This window comes from Panthera uncia (genome assembly GCF_023721935.1).
Source record: "Panthera uncia isolate 11264 chromosome A1 unlocalized genomic scaffold, Puncia_PCG_1.0 HiC_scaffold_16, whole genome shotgun sequence".
Taxonomy (NCBI): domain Eukaryota; kingdom Metazoa; phylum Chordata; class Mammalia; order Carnivora; family Felidae; genus Panthera; species Panthera uncia.
Window position 1 is genome coordinate 56,293,177 of NW_026057576.1, and position 18,278 is coordinate 56,311,454.

The window sequence follows — 18,278 nt, forward strand, 5'->3', positions numbered from 1 at the left end:
CAGGGTCAAGTGCAAGTAAGGACTTGAAGTTAGCTTGCCTCTCTCTCTCTCTCTCTCTCTCTCCCCCTTCTCCCTCTCCCCCTCTCTTTCCCTCCTGCCACTTTCCTTTGCTCTCATTTGTTTTAGCATTTTCTTTCTGAAAACAGAGGGAGCCCGTACTATTGTCAACTTAGAAGTTTCATATCTCCGGTTTTTTCTCAATTCCAGTTTAAGAAGTATGAGGGACTATTCTGAGTGACTATGTTAGTGGCTATGGTTCGTTCATACTCCAACACTGTGGCCAGAAGAGAGAGGTCGTGTAAAAAAGTGTGATTCCCCATCATAACCATGTAGATATGCAGCTATGTGTGGGTAGGAAGGAGAGCTCTATTTCTAGAATGGACCAACACTAGGAATACTATACTGTTGAAGTCCTCCCCAGCAAGGTTACAAAAGTAATTATTCACCAAGATGATCTCCAACAGAAGTGTAAAACGTGGTTTTTCAAAACTACTATGCTGCACTTCACCCCCACTTCTTTTGTTCATTATGAGTTTGGCATAAATCAGGAAACTTGGGTTGGCCGAAGATTTGATTCTTTTAAACTATTTACTGATTCTTATTCTAATTTTATTCACAAAATTGTATTGACTTAGTCCATACAGGATTCTATAGCAGAATATCATAAACTGGTAACTTATGAACAATAAAAATTTATTTCTTACAGTCCTAGAAGCTGGCAAATCCAGGATCAAGGCACTGGCATACTTGTCTGATGTCTGGTGTAGTCCTGCTGGCTGTCTTCTTGCTGCATTCTCACTTGTCAGAAGGGGTGAAGGGGCTCCCTGGGGTCTCTTTTGTAGGGGCACTAATCCATTCATGAAGGGATCACCTCATGACCTAATGACATCCCAAAGGCCCACCTCTTAATACCATCTCATTGTGTGTTAGGATTTCAGCATATGAATTTGAGGGTTACACACACCTTCAGTCTATGGTGTATGTGTTATTTACATATGTATTATTTCTATAATTATAAGATGTCACATTAAAATATTAATACTTTCTAAAAATGATACTTATTTAGTAATGGCAAAAAGGTTTCAATAAGTATTAATTTTTCAAAATTACCTATTTAAATAAAAGAAGAAAACTGTCTTTCTTCTTTGTCCTCCATGAAATAATTTAGTTATGTGATGAAAGCTAACTCTCATTAGGCTTAATTCTATTATGTGATTCTTAGAAAAGTCTAAGGAGACTTAGCATATTTTATAATTATTTCATTTGGCTTTTAGACCTGGTTTTGACTTTGTGATTTGAGACTAGTGCCTTTTCTATATTCTATTGTTTTGATATAAATGGATCATAAAATGATTGTGTGATGGAAAATAGCTGATATGGTTATATTTCTGCCCAACTGAAACTTTGCTTTAATATAGTTTTATCTCCTGATTAATGTTCTGTCAAAAAGGAAGTCACATTGTTTGAGATTTCTCTGCTTAATAACATGAATCATGTTCCTAATAAATATAAACTTTAAAAATAATATTTATTTGTTATACCCAGTTAGGTGAGGGACACTAAAGTATTTAACTATAACAATTTTTTTCTATTTAGTACAAGGCTAACTTGAACTAAACATGTGATGATAATAATAGTTGATGGAAGAATATAAATAGTATAATTTGCCTGCCCAGTGACTTGGATGCCTTTGTTTCAAAAATAGTATTTATTTAAAAATATAAACATTGTCTAAAAGCCTCCTTGTTTCCAGTATTGTGTTTTCAGAGATGTTTTTCTAAGTTAACCTAAAACACTGTATATTAGTTTTGATTTCAAGATTATACTTAATTTGATTTTTTCTACACATACAAGATAATTATAGCTTCTAGTAAGACTGTGTTATATACTATTTTTAAGAAGGAGATGGGAAAACAGAGGGAAAAAGCTGTCATTATCACGCTCATGAGTAAGAAATTGTTTCTTCTATAACTTTATTCTAGTCTATTTATTCCTGGAAAACATTTTTAAAATAATATTTATTCATGGACATTGTTGTGAATTTGGAAAATGTCTGGGTAACATTTTGATTTGAACTGGGAAACTGACATAATCAAAAAGCCCCTGACCTTTTAATATCCCTACTTCAATGTGTTTCTACTGCTTTAGGATAAATGTTAATTAACCAAAGCTCAGAATATTCCAGCACTCACCAATCTCAGCATCCTAGCTCTAGGTTATTCCATGTTTGACACTTCAGTCATATTGTTTATCAATTGCTGATTACTTGCAATTTTTCACACTTTCCCTCTCAGATGCTCATACAGCCTGATTATTTTGTTTAACCACCATTCTGCCAAATCACCTATATCCAGCTTATCCTAAGATATTTTAGAGTCTTCATTGGGTTTCATACTTCAAATAATTCCACCCATGCAGATAAGATCATGTCTACCAAGTATATATTCTCATCATTCTGAGCTTATCCAATTTATGTTTTATAGCAACATATTTAAATAGAAAAAGAGTATTTGTTTTTCTAATGTCAATCTTCCACACTATGGTAAGCAAAATTTTATTTCTAAGACTCTAAAATGGCCGAAGATTCCTCATCCTATTTTTCCAGTTAGGTTACATGATATGATTCAGTTGACCTTCACATGGATAAATTATATAGGTGGGCCAAACCTAATCATATGAGCCCTTTAAAAAGGGGAGAGTTTTCTCCAACTGGTGGCAGAAAGGGAAATCAGAGATAATTGGAGTGTGAGAAGGATTTGAAGCAGGGGGAGTTCTTTACTGATGAATTTGAATTTTTTTTTAATTATCAAGACAAGATAAAATATCACAAACATACTATGAATTTGGATTTCAAAATAATTACTCTAAATGGTTCATTAATTCTGCTTATATGAGAAAAGATTTATTGCTAAACATGCACTTACTGAGCATAAAGTATTTACAGTATCATAGATAAGTCATAAATATAAAATATTTATGTGTTAATGTTTACATGATTTAATTGTATTGGGTGTTTTTAAGCTCTCCTCTTTCTAAATGCAGAAAAAAGGATTTTTTTTTCCCTGAACTTTTTACTGTGGAAAAAGTGAAAACTATTCACTCTTTTTTTAGAAGTGCCATGACTGGGAGAAAAAGTGGATTCAGTTAACATCAACACCAGCATTTCTATTGCATAAGCCAAGAAACAGTAGGCATAATGGACTGACTGAATATGTCAGCTCTTTCTCTTTTAGGAATGAACATACTTACATTTTCTTGAATAATTATATGATTTCCTGAGTGTTAGTGAAAAAAAAACCTTAATGTTCAACACAATTGGGATGTGTGCTAACCTTATTAAGAGTCTAAGAATAATAAAACTAGAATTTGAAGTCCAGACTACTTCAAATTTTCCTCCAGACTACTATCAGTTTTGAAGGAACCCATCCATCACGAAAATAAAGAAAAGTCCTCTGAAGATTTAACTTAGGGAAAATATGTAATATATCATATTGTGATGACTCTGAGGAACTGATAAGAAGACTAGAACTTGCATAAGGAAATAGTACACAAAGATCTTCTTGGTTTCCTTTTTATTTCCAACCATTTTATATAGACTTCTTTAGTAGTAAATGAATGTGTACCTGTGAACTCATGCATCTAGTTCGGAATGTTAGAGAGGAGGGTAATAATCTTGCTATATTTTAAAGACATTACCATTCGTTGTAAACATAGTTAAACTTGGATCTTTTTGACCATATGAAATAGAAAGCATAGTTATTTGAATGAAAGGTCAAGGTCCCCTAAATGATGATGTACTATGGTTCATGCCCACATAAGTATTCATGATCCAACATTTCCTATACATTCTTTTCAATGTTGTGTTCACGGCTGCAAACATTGAAGGAAACAATAACTATGCAGTTACTCCTCAACTTGAATCACCAGGTTTAATGGAATGAGCACTATTCTGAGAGTCAGTATATGGGGGTGTTAGTACTGCTATGCCACATTTTAGTTATGTGACCTTGAGGAAGTGACTGTTACTGAGAAACAGAATTCTAATTTAAAATTTTAAAATAAAATACACAAATACAAAGAAATGATATTATTGCAACTACCAGAGTTCAATAGAATATGATTCTTAAGGAAAAGTTGCTTTTTACATTTATTTCTTTTAATTTTACTATAGAATATTGGGCCCAAAATGTAGGGTTTTTTTAAACAGCTTTATTGAGGCATAATTGATATACAATAATTGTATATATCTCAAGTGTGCAGATTGATGGATTTGCCATACATGGGTATGTTTATATCCATGGAACTGTCACTGCAATCAAGATCTTGAACATATCCACCACTCCATAAATGTCTCATGTTTTTTTGTAATCACTAAACACCCACCTCATTCCTAGGTAACGCTTAATTTGCTCTGTCACTGAAGATTAGTTTGCACTTTCTAGAGTTTTGTAAAAATGGAATCATGCAGTATGTATTCATTTTATCTGGATTCTCTCATATAACATAATTACTTTGAGATTCAGCTATGTTCCAGGTATTTTATTGCTAAACAGTAGTCCACTGTAAGGCTATAATACAACTTATTTATCTACTTACCTCTTGATGGATATTGGTGTGGTTTCCAGGCTATTATTATAAGACATAAACATCATACAATCTTAGTCATTTTATGGAAGTATAGCATTGTGGTTTTTATTACATTTCCCTAATGAGTAATAATGTTGACCTTTTTTTTCCATGTTAATTTCTCATCTGTTTATCTTCTCAGAAGGGACTACTTTTTATTTTCCTTGTCCATCCTGAAGATCTATCATAGCTTGAATATAGTAAGCACAGGCCAAATATTTGTTACGATGAATTATGCTAGATTTTGAATAGTAGTGTGTTTTTCATATGTTGTTTTTTTTAAATAAATATTTTATTTTAGAACAGTTTTAGATTTACAGAAATATTGAGCAGATGCTACGGATATTTCTTAAATATCAAAATCTGTTTTCTCTATTTTTAACTTCTTACATTAGTATGGCACATTTATCATGATACCTGAGTGAATGTTGATACATTGTGATGATCTAAAGACCATATTTTATTCAAATCATCTCAGTTTTTATGTAGTCCTATGTTTTAGTTTCAGGATTCACAGGATACATTTAATTGCCATGTCTCCTTAGTTTTCTCTTAGCTATTAGCTCATACTCTTCTTGTTTTTGGTAATCTTCAGAGTGTTGAGGAGTGTTTGCAAATTATGTTGTATGATATTCTTCAACTGAGATTTGTATGATACTTTTCTCATAAATAAACTGGGGTTATATGTTTGGGGTAGAAAGACCATAGAAGTTAAATACCATTTTCACTGTATTATATCAAGAGTAGGTACTAGTACATAATTTATCATTATTATTGTGATGATTTCGAGATGTTAAAATATTACATAAAAATGTTTTTAGGAATGAATACTTATTTTTTTAAAAAAGGATATAATTTAGCCCATTTTTCTCACAAGCTTAAATTTAAAACAAAACTGGTGGTTGAATTGAAATTAGCAACTTTTTAAACCAAAAATATTATAGCTGTCTCACAACAGAGTAAACATACATAAGTGATGTGTAATTACCTCTTCTAACCAAGAAATTATCTGATCAAATGCCTTCATCTGCCCAATTCCTGTTCTATTTTAAATGGCTAGTTTAACTTTCTTTTTTTTTGTCTTTTTTTTTTTTACCATATGAAATTTATTGTCAAATTGGTTTCCATACAACACCCAGTGCTCATCCCAACAGGTGCCCTCCTCAATGCCCATCACCCACCCTCCCCGCCCTCCCACCTCTATCAGCCCTCAGTTTGTTCTCAGTTTTTAAGAGTCCCTTATGCTTTGGCTCTCTCCTACTCTAACCTCTTTTTTTCTTTTTCCTTCCCCTCCCCTATGGGTTCCTGTTAAGTTTCTCAGGATCCACATAAGAGTGAACACATATGGTATCTGTCTTTCTCTGTATGGCTTATTTCACTTAGCATCACACCGTCCAGTTCCATCCACATTGCTACAAAGGGCCATATTTCATTCTTTCTCATTGCCATGTAGTACTCCATTGTGTATATAAACCACAATTTCTTTATCCATTCATCAGTTGATGGACATTTAGGCTCTTTCCATAATTTGGCTATTGTTGAGAGTGCTGCTATAAACATTGGGGTACAAGTGCCCCTATGCATCAGTACTCCTGTATCCCTTGGGTAAATTCCTAGCAGTGTTACTGCTGGGTCATAGGGTAGGTCTATTTTTAATTTTGGGGAGAACCTCCACACTGTTTTCCAGAGCGACTGCACCAGTTTGCATTCCCACTAACAGTGCAAGAGGGTTCCCGTTTCTCCACATCCTCTCCAGCATCTACAGTCTCCTGATTTGTTCATTTTGGCCACTCTGTTCATTTTGGCGTGAGGTGGTATCTCAGTGTGGTTTTGATTTGTATTTCTCTGATGAGGAGTGACGTTGAACATCTTTTCATGTGCCTGTTGGCCACCTGGATGTCTTCTTTAGAGAAGTGTCTAATCATGTTTTCGGTCCATTTCTTCACTGGATTATTTGTTTTTCGGATGTGGAGTTTGGTGAGATCTTTATAGATTTTGGATACTAGCCCTTTGTCCGATATGTCATTTGCAAATATCTTTTCCCATTCCGTTGGTTGCCTTTTAGTTTTGTTGGTTGTTTCCTTTGCTGTGCAGAAGTTATCTTCATGAGGTCCCAATAGTTCATTTTTGCTTTTAATTCCCTTGCCTTTGGGGATGTGTCAAGTAAGAAATAGCTACGACTGAGGTCAGAGAGGTCTTTTCCTGTTTTCTACTCTAAGGTTTTGATGGTTTCCTGTCTCACATTCAGGTCCTTTATCCATTTTGAGTTTATTTTTGTGAATGGTGTCAGAAAGTGGTCTAGTTTCAACCTCCTGCATGTTGCTGTCCAGTTCTCCCAGCGCCATTTGTTAAAGAGACTGTCTTTTTTCCATGGGATATTCTTTCCTGCTTTGTCAAAGATGAGTTGGCCATACGTTTGTGGGTCTAGTTCTGGGGTTTCTATTCTGTTCCATTGGTCTATGTGTCTGTTTTTGTGCCAATACCATGCTGTCTTGATGATTACAGCTTTGTAGTAGAGGCTAACATCTGAGATTGTGATGGCTCCTGCTTTGGTCTTCTTCAAAATTACTTTGGCTATTCGGGGGCCTTTTGTGGTTCCATATGAATTTTCGGATTGCTTGTTCTAGCTTCCAGAAGAATGCTGGTGCAATTTTGATTGGGTTTGCATTGAATGTGTAGATAGCTTTGGATAGTATTGACATTTTGACAATATTTATTCTTACAACCCATGAGCACGGAATGTTTTTCCATTTCCTTATATCTTCTTCAATTTCCTTCATAAGCTTTCTATAGTTTTCAGCATACAGATCTTTGACATCTTTGGTTAGATTTATTCCTAGTTATTTTATGCTTCTTGGTGCAATTGTGAATGAGATCAGTTTCTTTATTTGTCTTTCTGTTGCTTCATTATTAGTGTATAACAATGCAACTGATTTCTGTACACTGATTTTGTATCCTGCAACTCATGTATCAGTTCTAGCAGACTTTTGGTGGAGTCTATCGGATTTTCCATGTATAGTATCATGTCATCTGCAAAAAGTGAAAGCTTGACTTCATCTTTGCCAATTTTGATGCCTTTGATTTCCTTTTGTTGTCAGATTGCTGATGCTAACACTTCCAACACTATGTTAAACAAGAGAGGTGAGAGTGGACATCCCTGTCGTGTTCCCCATCTCAGGGAAAAAGCTCTCAGTTTTTCCCCATTGAGGATGTTATTACCTGTGGGCTTTTCATAAATGGCATTTATGATGTTTAAGTATGTTCCTTCTATCCCGACTTTCTCAAGGGTTTTTATTAAGAAAGGATGCTGAATTTTGTCAAATGCTTTTTCTGCATTGATTGACAGGATCATATGGTTCTTATCTTTTGTTTTATTAATGTGATGTATCACGTTGATTGATTTGCAAATGTTGAACCAGCCCTACATCCCGGGAATGAATCCCGCTTGACCATGCTGAATAATTCTTTTTATATGCTGTTGAATTCGATTTGCTGTATCTTATTGAGAATTTTTGCATCCATATTCATCAGTGATATTGGGGTATAGTTCTCTTTTTTTACTGGGTCTCTGTCTGGTTTAGGAATCAAAGTAATACTGGCTTCATAGAATGAGTCTTGAAGTTTTCCTTCCCTTTCTATTATTTGGAATAGCTTGAGAAGGATAGGTATTATCTCTGCTTTAAAAGTCTGGTAGAGGGGCGCCTGGGTGGCTCAGTCAGTTGAGTGTCCAACTTCGGCTCAGGTCATGATCTTGCGGTCCATGAGTTCAAGCCCCACGTCGGGCTCTGTGCTGACTGCTCAGAGCCTGGAGCCTGTTTCATATTCTGTGTCTCCCTCTCTCTCTGACCCACCCCCGTTCATGCTCTGTCTCTCTCTGTCTCAAAAATAAATAAACATCAAAAAAATTAAAAAATAAATAAAAAATAAAAGTTTGGTAGAACTCCCCTGGGAAGCCATCTGGTCCTGGACTCTTATTTGTTGGGAGATTTTTGATAACTGATTCAATTTCTTCACTAGTTATGGGTCTGTTCAAGCTTTCTATTTCTTCCTGATTGAGTTGTGGAAGTGTGTGGGTGTTTAGGAATTTGTCCATTTCTTCCAGGTTGTCCAGTTTGTTGCCATATAGTTTTTCATAGTATTCCCTGATAATTGCTTGTATTTCTGAGGGATTGGTTGTAATAATTCCATTTTCATTCATGATTTTATCTATTTGGGTCTTCTCCCTTTTCTTTTTGAGAAGCCTGGCTAGAGGTTTATCAATTTTGTTTATTTTTTCAAAAAACCAACTCTTGGTTTCGTTGATCTGCTCCACAGTTTTTTTAGATTCTATATTGTTTATTTATGCTCTAATCTTTATTATTTCTCTTCTTCTGCTGGGTTTAGGGTGTCTTTGCTGTTCTGCTTCTATTTCCTTTAGGTGTTCTGTTAGATTTTGTATTTGGGATTTTTCTTGTTTCTTGAGAAAGGCCTGGATTGCAATGTATTTTCCTCTCAGGACCGCCTTCGCTTCATCCCAATGTGTTTGGATTGTTATATTTTCATTTTTGTTTGTTTCCATATATTTTTTTAATTTCTTCTCTAATTGCCTGGTTGACCCATTCATTCTTTAGTAGGATGTTCTTTAACCTCCATGCTTTTGGAGGTTTTCCAGACTTTTTCCTGTGGTTGATTTCAAGCTTCATAGCATTGTGGTCTGAAAGTATGCATGGTATGATCTCAATTCTTGTATACTTAGGAAGGGCTGTTTTGTGACCCAGAATGTGATCTATCTTGGAGAATGTTCCTTGTGCACTTGAGAAGAAAGTATGTTCTGTTGCTTTGGGATGCAGAGTTCTAAATATATCTGTCAAGTCCATCTGATCCAATGTATCATTCAGGGCCAATGTTTCTTTATTGATCGTGTGTCTAGATGATCTATCCATTTCTGTAAGTGGGGTGTTAAAGTCCCCTGCAATTACCACATTCTTATCAATAAGGTTGCTTATGTTTGTGAGTAATTGTTTTATATATTTGGGGGTTCCCGTATTCGGCGCATAGACATTTATAATTGTTAGCTCTTCCTGATGGATAGACCCTGTAACTATTATATAATGCCCTTCTTCATCTCTACAGCCTTTAATTTAAAGTCTAGTTTGTCTGATATAAGTATGGCTGCTCCAGCTCTCTTTTGACTTCCAGTAGTATGATAAATAGTTCTCCATCCCCTCACTCTCAATCTGAAGGTGTCCTCAGGTCTAAAATGAGTCTCTTCTAGACAGCAAATAGATGGGTCTTGTTTTTTATCCATTCTGATACCCTATGTCTTTTGGTTGGCGCATTTAGTCCATTTACATTCAGTGTTATTATAGAAAGATAAGAATTTAGAGTCATTGTGATGTCCATAGGTTTCATGCTTGTAGTGATGTCTCTGGTACTTTGTCTCACAGGATCTCCCTTAGGATCTCTTGTAGGGCTGATTTAATGGTGATGAATTCCTTCAGTTTTTGTTTGTTTTGGAAGACCTTTATCTCTCCTTCTTTTCTAAATGACAGACTTGCTGGGTAAAGGATTCTTGGTTGCATATTTTTTTCTGTTCATCACATTGAAGATTTCCTGCCATTCCTTTCTGCCCTGCCAAGTTTCAGTAGAGAGATCTGTCACGAGTCTTATTGGTCTCCCTTTGTATGTTAGAGCACATTTATCTCAAGCTGCTTTCAGAATTTTCTTTTTCCTTGTATTTTGCCAGTTTCGCTATGTTATGTCGTGCAGAAGATCGATTCAAGTTACGTCTGAAGGGAGTTCTCTGTGCCTCTTGGATTTCAATGCCTTTTTCCTTCTCCAGATCAGGGAAGTTCTCAGCTATTATTTCTTCAAGTACACCTTCAGCACCTTTCCCTCTCTCTTCCTCCTCTGGAATACCAATTATGCATATATTATTTCTCTTTAGTGCATCACTTAGTTCTCTAATTTTCCCCTCATACTCCTGGATTTTTTTATCTCTCTTTTTCTCAGCTGTTTCTTTTTTCATAATTTTATCTTCTAGTTCACCTATTCTCTCCTCTGCCTCTTCAATCTGAGCTGTGGTTGTCTCCATTTTATTTTGCAGCCCATTTATAACATTTTTTAGCTCCTCCTGGCTGTTCCTTAGTCCCTTGATCTCTGTAGCAATAGATCCTCTGCTGTCCTGTATACTGTTTTTAAGCCCAGCGATTAATTTTATGACTATTATTATAAATTCACTTTCTGTTATATTGTTTAAATCATTTTTGATCAGTTCATTAGCTGTTGTTATTTCCTGGACGTTTTTCTGAGGGGAATTCTTCCGTTTTGTCATTTTGGATAGTCCCTGGAGTGGTGCAGGACTGCAGGGCACTTCCCCTGTGCTGTCTTGAATAACTTGTGTTGATGGGTGGGGCCATAGTTAGACCTGATGTCTGCCCCCAGCCCACCACTGGGGCCACAGTCAGACTGGTGTGTGCCTTCTCTTCCTTTCTCCTAGGGGTGGGATTCACTGTGGGGTGGCATGGCCCGTCTGGGCTACTTGCACACTGCCAGGCTTGTGGTGCTGGGGATCTGGCGTATTAGCTGGGGTGGATTGGCAAGGTGCACAGGGGTGGGAGGGGCAGGCTCAGCTCGCTTTTCCTTCAGTGATCCACTTCAGGAGGGGTCTTGTGGCACCAGGAATGAGTAAGACCCACCGCCGGAAGGATGGATCCGCAGAAGCACAGCGTTGGGTGTTTGCAGGGTGCAAGCAAGTTCCCTGGCAGGAACTGGTTCCCTTTGGGGTTTGGCTGGGGGATGGGCGAGGGAGATGGCTCTGGGGAGCAACTTTGTTCCCCGCCAAGTTGTGCTCTGTTGTCCGGGGCTCAACAACTCTCCCTCCCATTGTCCTCCAGCCCTCCTGCTCTCAGAGCAAAGCTGTTAGCTTATAACCTTCCAGGTGTTAAGACCTGCTTGCTTTCCAAATATACTCCATCCGGCCCCTCTGCTTTTGCAAGCCAGACTCAGGGGCTCTGCTTTGCAGGCGGGCTGCCCCTCCGCCCCCGCTCCCTCTTGCCAGTGCCAGTCTGTGTAGCCTGCACCGCCTCTCCACCCTTCCTACCCTCTTCCGTGGGCCTCTTATCTATGCTTGGCTCCAGAGAATCGTTCTGCTAGTCTTCTGGTGGTTTTCTGGGTTATTTAAGCGGGTGTGGGTGGAATCTAAGTGATCAGCAGGACGCGGTGAGCCCAGTGTGCTCCTACACCTCCATCTTCCTCCCAGAATCCTAGCTTTCTAAATACAAGTTGATAAATGGTATATCAATGCACAAAAAAAAAGAGTAGAACTTCCTCAAGCCTTAAATAAAAAACAGCTTAATTTATATCTATCTATTATCAGGAAAATAGGTGAAATTTCATTACTGTAATGTAATGTTTAAAATCAGCCCCAAATGTCCCATGGGGGACAGATTGTTATGGGTTGCAATTGGAGTCAACACACTGTAATATAATGCTGCAGGGTGCGATGGAAAAGGCACACCCTAGAAAACAAATGTCCTTGGCTTGAGTTCCATAGACACCACTAACAAGTTAGTTGATCATTAGAAGAATTCTTTTTTTTTTTAATGTTTATTTATTTTGGGGAGAGGGAAGAATGCAAGCAGGGAGGGGGAAGAGAGAGAAGGAGACATAGAATCTGAAGCAGGCTCCAGGCTCTGAGCTGTCAGCACAGAGCCTGATTAGGGCTTGAACTCACGAACCCCAAGATCATGACCTGAGCTGAAGTCAGATGCTTAACTGACTGAGTCATCAAGGCGTCCCTGATCATCAGAAAAATTCTTAATTCCTTTGGGTTCTCTTTATCTAGAAAATTGTAATGCTTATGGCAACTTGATCAATATTTTTTTTCTCCATTTTCATATTATGTCCTGTGGAATTATACTCAGGAATCACAGGGACAATCTATTGCAACCAAGTTCAGAGTTGCAACCCAGATACAAATATTACCTACAATTAATTTGTTCACTTCTCTTCTATTTGAATAACTTTATAGACAGAAACTCCTCAGAATATTAAATATGCTTGCATATCATCTAAATCCCACTTATATGCAGTGACAATTTCAAATTTGTCAACTGCCAGTTCATGTAGCCACCTTAGTAGTAATAATAGCAGCAATATATATATATATATATATATATATATATATATAATTTACAGAAGTGTTACATGTGACATATATACTGTGCTGGACATTTTAAGTTTATTAATTTCAATCTTCTTAACAGCTTTTGAATAGGTTATATTACCACTGACTTTTGAACAACTTTAAGGACACTGACCTCGCTCACAGTAAAAAATCTGCATACAACTTGTGACTCCCCCAAAACGTAACTACTGATAGTTTACTGTTGACCAGAAGCTTTACTAATAACATAAACAGTTGATTAACACATATTTTGTATATTCTATGTATTGTATACTGTAATCTTACAATATATTACGCTACAGAAAAGAAAATGTCATTAAGAAAAATCATAAAAAAGGGACGACTGGGTGGCTCAGTCAGGTAAGCGTCCAACTTCGGCTCAGGTCATGATCTCAAGCCTCATGAGTTGGATCCCTGTGTAGGGCTCTGTGCTGACAGCTCAGAGCCTGGAGCCTGCTTCAGATTCTGTCTAGGTCTCTCTCTGCCCCTCTCCCACTCACATTCTGTCTCTCTCTGTCTCTCCCTCTCTCAAAAATAAATAATAAAAACATTTTTAAAAATTAATAAAAAAGAAAATCAATAGGAAGTTAAAATACATTTACAGTGCTGTACTGTAGAAACCCTGCATATAAGCAGAACTGTACAATTCAAATATGTGTTGTTTAAGGGTCAATTGTATTACATCCATTTTGAATATATAGCTCCGAGAGTTCAAAGTTGTCAGATTATAAGTGTTGTGGCTCAAAATCAGATTACAGTGTATTTGACTACATGGAACATGTGACTTCCACTTCCCCATCCTTTTATTTATTCTTCTGTCATAAAATTCAGTTTTTTCTGCTTTTTCATTTATATAACTGTTTTCTCCTATTGGATATTAAGTTCTTTGAACACAGGAAAATTGACTTCCTTGATGATAGCAACTAAGATTCTCATCATGGCATTATTTATTGTAGCATTGTGCTTGGCACACTTAATAAACATTATTAGAGAGAACACATAATGAGGAATGGATTAGTCATTGCTTTTACAAGTTAATTAGTCCTAAATATACAGATGTATATCCATGCACTTGATAGCCATGTGGCTGTTTTCTATCAATCTTGCTCTATATATACTTGTATATGGTATAAATATCTATTATATACAGCACATGGTGTGATACATATTTATATTTATAACATGTATATATCATGCAATATGCATATGGGTTTATTTCATTTAGGTCTCCCATTTATCATACACAAATCTTTTTGTGTATATTTCCTGTAAGATATTTCATTGTGAGATATCAACCAACTCTTTTTAAACATGCAAGAAAGGATTATTTGTGCCTTCAAATTTTGAAAAACTTATATCCTTACACTTTTTAAATTATATTTAAAATTGGTTTTCTGTATATATATAGTTATATATATATATATATATGTATATATATGTGTGTGTATATATATATAACTATATATATATAGTTTTATATATATATATATATATATATATATATATAGTGATAGTAATCAACTCCTACTATTTTTCCTAATTTGTAGGTGAAATCTATAAGGTGATTACTTCTGCTACCTTTAAAATACTCATTCTTTCTCTTCCAAGTATCTTAGATTTATTCTTCTTAAACGAAATAGTTAGAAAAAATAAATAGTCAATTATTTACAACACTCTTATGACTTACAGCTGTATCAAAATCATGTTGTCTTTATACCTCTATAAATATAAATATACATCTATGCATGCACATATATACTTGTGAAATATATAATTTTAATAACATTAGTCTTACCTCAATCCAGAAGAATTTTGAATAATAAATTTCTTAGAGTCATTATCATCTTAATCTTTCCCACTTTTTTTATTCTGTTTTTCTAATGATTTTATTTTATCCTTATTTTCTTTCATAAAATAAACTGGATTGTAACAAACTTATTTTTTTTTAATATCCCAAGTTAAGCTAGCCTAAACCTAAGAATTGAGAATCCTAGATGTTTGTCAAAATCAGATTAATAAAAAGACTTAGCAAATGTGCTTCATTTTCTTGATTAAAAGAAATCAAATAGCTTGGGGTGTGCCAAGTGACCTAAGGAAAAAATAAAAAAGATATTCTAAATGAGACCACATGTTTCCAACTGGAAATAAAGCGAAGTGTGTGACAGCTTCATTAAAATCTTGTTGTAATGCACTTTTAGCAACAACAACAAAAATCAACATGCCTAACTAATTTGAATCATGGGGAAAAATGCTTCTGCATCACTTTTGCCCTTCTTTTCCTTCCTCTGGCTAAGTAACATCACTCAAATTCCTTACTATGTAGTTAAATACTTTCATGTGATCAGCAGGATGTCTGGAAATCTCTCATTTTCAGTAATGTGAGTTTTAAAATAGTATCACTTTCTTTTATGAAAGGAGAAAAGATATGTTAAACTTCTTTTTTGTGAAATGATTTTGATTTAGAATAAGAATCAACCATATTTTCACTGCCATCAAATGTTCAAATAAAAATGATATTTTGGATAACAGTGATTTAACTATAAAACATCCAAAATTTCCTTCTAAAATCAGCTATCGATACTGTTTCAGAAAGCCTAATGTAAGAGTTTAGCAATGATTGAAGCTTTTCAATTCTGGCAACCTCATTTTTATAAATTTATTCTTTTATGAGAATTTTTTTTCTTACTGGTTCCCCAATATTGACAACAATATAAAAATGTGAAATTATAATATTAATTGTATCAGGTGTTTATTTGTATTTTTATTTGAAGATATTTGGTTTTTAAATCCACCTAAAGTATTTCCAAGACAACTTATCTGAGAGAACTTTAGCAGATATTTATACGAATTGAGTCTATAATCTTTTTTTATTAAATTGATAATGCAGAGTGGAAAATTCACTCAGTAGAAATACGGAGGCAATTTAGAATAAGAAACAAATCAAAAAGAGAATTCAGTGATGGCACTGAAACAAAAAAAGAATTCAGAACATGATGGCTAAGAATGACCTAATCTTTACTTGGTCTCCTTCTGTTGTTTCTGTTGCATGCCAGAAAGCTCATATTTAGGCTTGAAATAAGCAGAGAAAAATGAAAATGTCCAATAGGCTAAATTAAATTTTTTAAATATGCATTTCCTTCACAAAATTATAGCATTTTATGATTATTTCCAATACATTTTGTTAACATTTATATCAATGGACATATATATGTCATTCTTTGTAATGTCTATCATATTTGAAGAGAATTTTTCACATTTCCATTTGATATTTTTTATCATTCTTATTTAATTATTAAAGACCTATTTAGGGTTCTTGTACATGATTAATATATATAAATACATGTGAATATACAGAATATATACACGAATTAAATATATATGCATTTATATACAGTACCTTTGTGTGTATTTAAATTATATCAAGACATTGAAATCAACTAAAATATTAACAGATTTTTGATATACCTGTGAATTCTTCAAACATCAAGAAATGTAATTCCTTTACTGCATTTCTTCCTTTTTGTTTTGTTTATAAATATATGTCCTTTCATTTATTTCTTAAATGCTATATTTACTATCTAAGTTCATGAAGCTCTTGTAATTCCATAGAACATTTGGAAGAAAAAAAAAAAGAAATAGCCCAAATAATTTCAAATCCAAATACTTGTTGATCTTCACTTAAATACAAGTATTCTACTTCTATATTCAGTTTTGTATAAAACTGTAAATGGTGAATAGAAGTTTTAGACTTGTAGGCTTGGACAGATGATGAATAAAATTATACCATAGGTGGCTGTGAGAGATTACAAATTTCCTATTACTTGAAGTCAATTATAGACTTGAATGTTATGTGCAAAATTTATGGACTGAACGTGAAAATATAACCTATATAACAGTAAGAAACTGATGAAGCATTTTTCTCTTCTTGTAAACCCTCCATGTTGGCTTTCTCATAATATGGGAATCTCAAAGTAGTTAGATATCTTCCATTATGTCCTGTTTTCCCCAAGTAAAGGTTCCAAGAGACTAAGGCAGAAGGAACTGGGTTTCTTATAATCTTATAATCAGAAAGATCAACCCATCTTTGCTGCACTACATTGCTTACATCAGGGTCAGCCCATGTTTAAATAATGAAGGGTATTTACATCCTTGGATATAATGGTTCATTGGACTTGGTTCATTGGAAGTGTGGTTCATTGGACTTGGAGGGTCATCTTATCAACTAACTACCATGATGGCAACCAAATTAAAACATTTATAAAGATCTAATCTTTTAAAAATTATTTGATATTAGAAAAAAGTACAATCCAACAATATCTAAATGATTATATTAGGATGGCAGTTACCAACATTCCAGTGGGTATTAAAATATAAACTCATTTGGAAAGTTTATACATTAATCTCCTCATTTTGTCACTAACTCATCCTGCTAAATCTACAGAGTTGTTATGAAAATAAGGAACTTCTCAGTAGACACAACAAATCTGTTTTACAGTTCAGTCAGGTAGCCGATGATTTCCAGCTCTTTATCTACTATGTGACACAGAACACTGGGACATCAGTCAGTCATTTTCCAGGGAGAATTTAAAATGTGCAAAGCTATGTTCCCTGAAGAAGTGATGATTCTGCCCATAAAAATTCCTGTGGACTTCTTATGAGATGCAGAAAGATCCTCTATTTGGTCAAGCTTATTTAGATTTTAACACAATTGGTGATGTATTTCAATATTTTTTTTCAATTAATAAAGCAAAATTGTTGCATTCCAAGCATCATCAAAATCGTTCAATCTACATTTTAGCATTAACTACCTCCTCCCAAAATGATTGTTCTAAAAGTTAGTTCTTAGGTGAATTTTCTAAAGGATATCATAATTATGCTTAAATTATTTCCCTATTGATAGTGTTAAAGAGAAAAAAATCAGTGAAGCTCATTAAAGATGATAAATCAGACTTTATTTGGGATCTTCATAATAGATATAAGGGTTACTGTAATGGGATTATATAGTGGAGAGGAGAGAATGAGCTCAACTCTGAATACAGCATGAGCAAATGCTGAATACAACATTTATAGCTAAGCACTAAGAGGGGAAAATTAGTAAGAGGAAACATCAAGGGTAAGGAGGAGATCTGGCTAAACTGATGTAACAGGATTCTAACTGAAGACAGACCAGGGTGATCAGACATCACCTGGAGGATGATGATGGAGGATGAAAAATCTAATCTAATGTTGAGGGAGATAAGATATGGAGGGTGGGAGTTTCTGGTTATTATTTTTTTTATTATGAAATTTATTGTCAAATTGTTTTCCATACAACACCCAGTGCTCATCCCAACAGGTGCCCTCCTCAATGCCCATCACCCACCCATCAACCCTCAGTTTGTTCTCAGTTTTTAACAGTCTCTTATGGTTTGGCCCCCTCCCTCTCCAACTTTTGTTTTGTTTTGTTTTCCTTCCACTCCCCCATGGTCTTCTGTTAAGTTTCTCA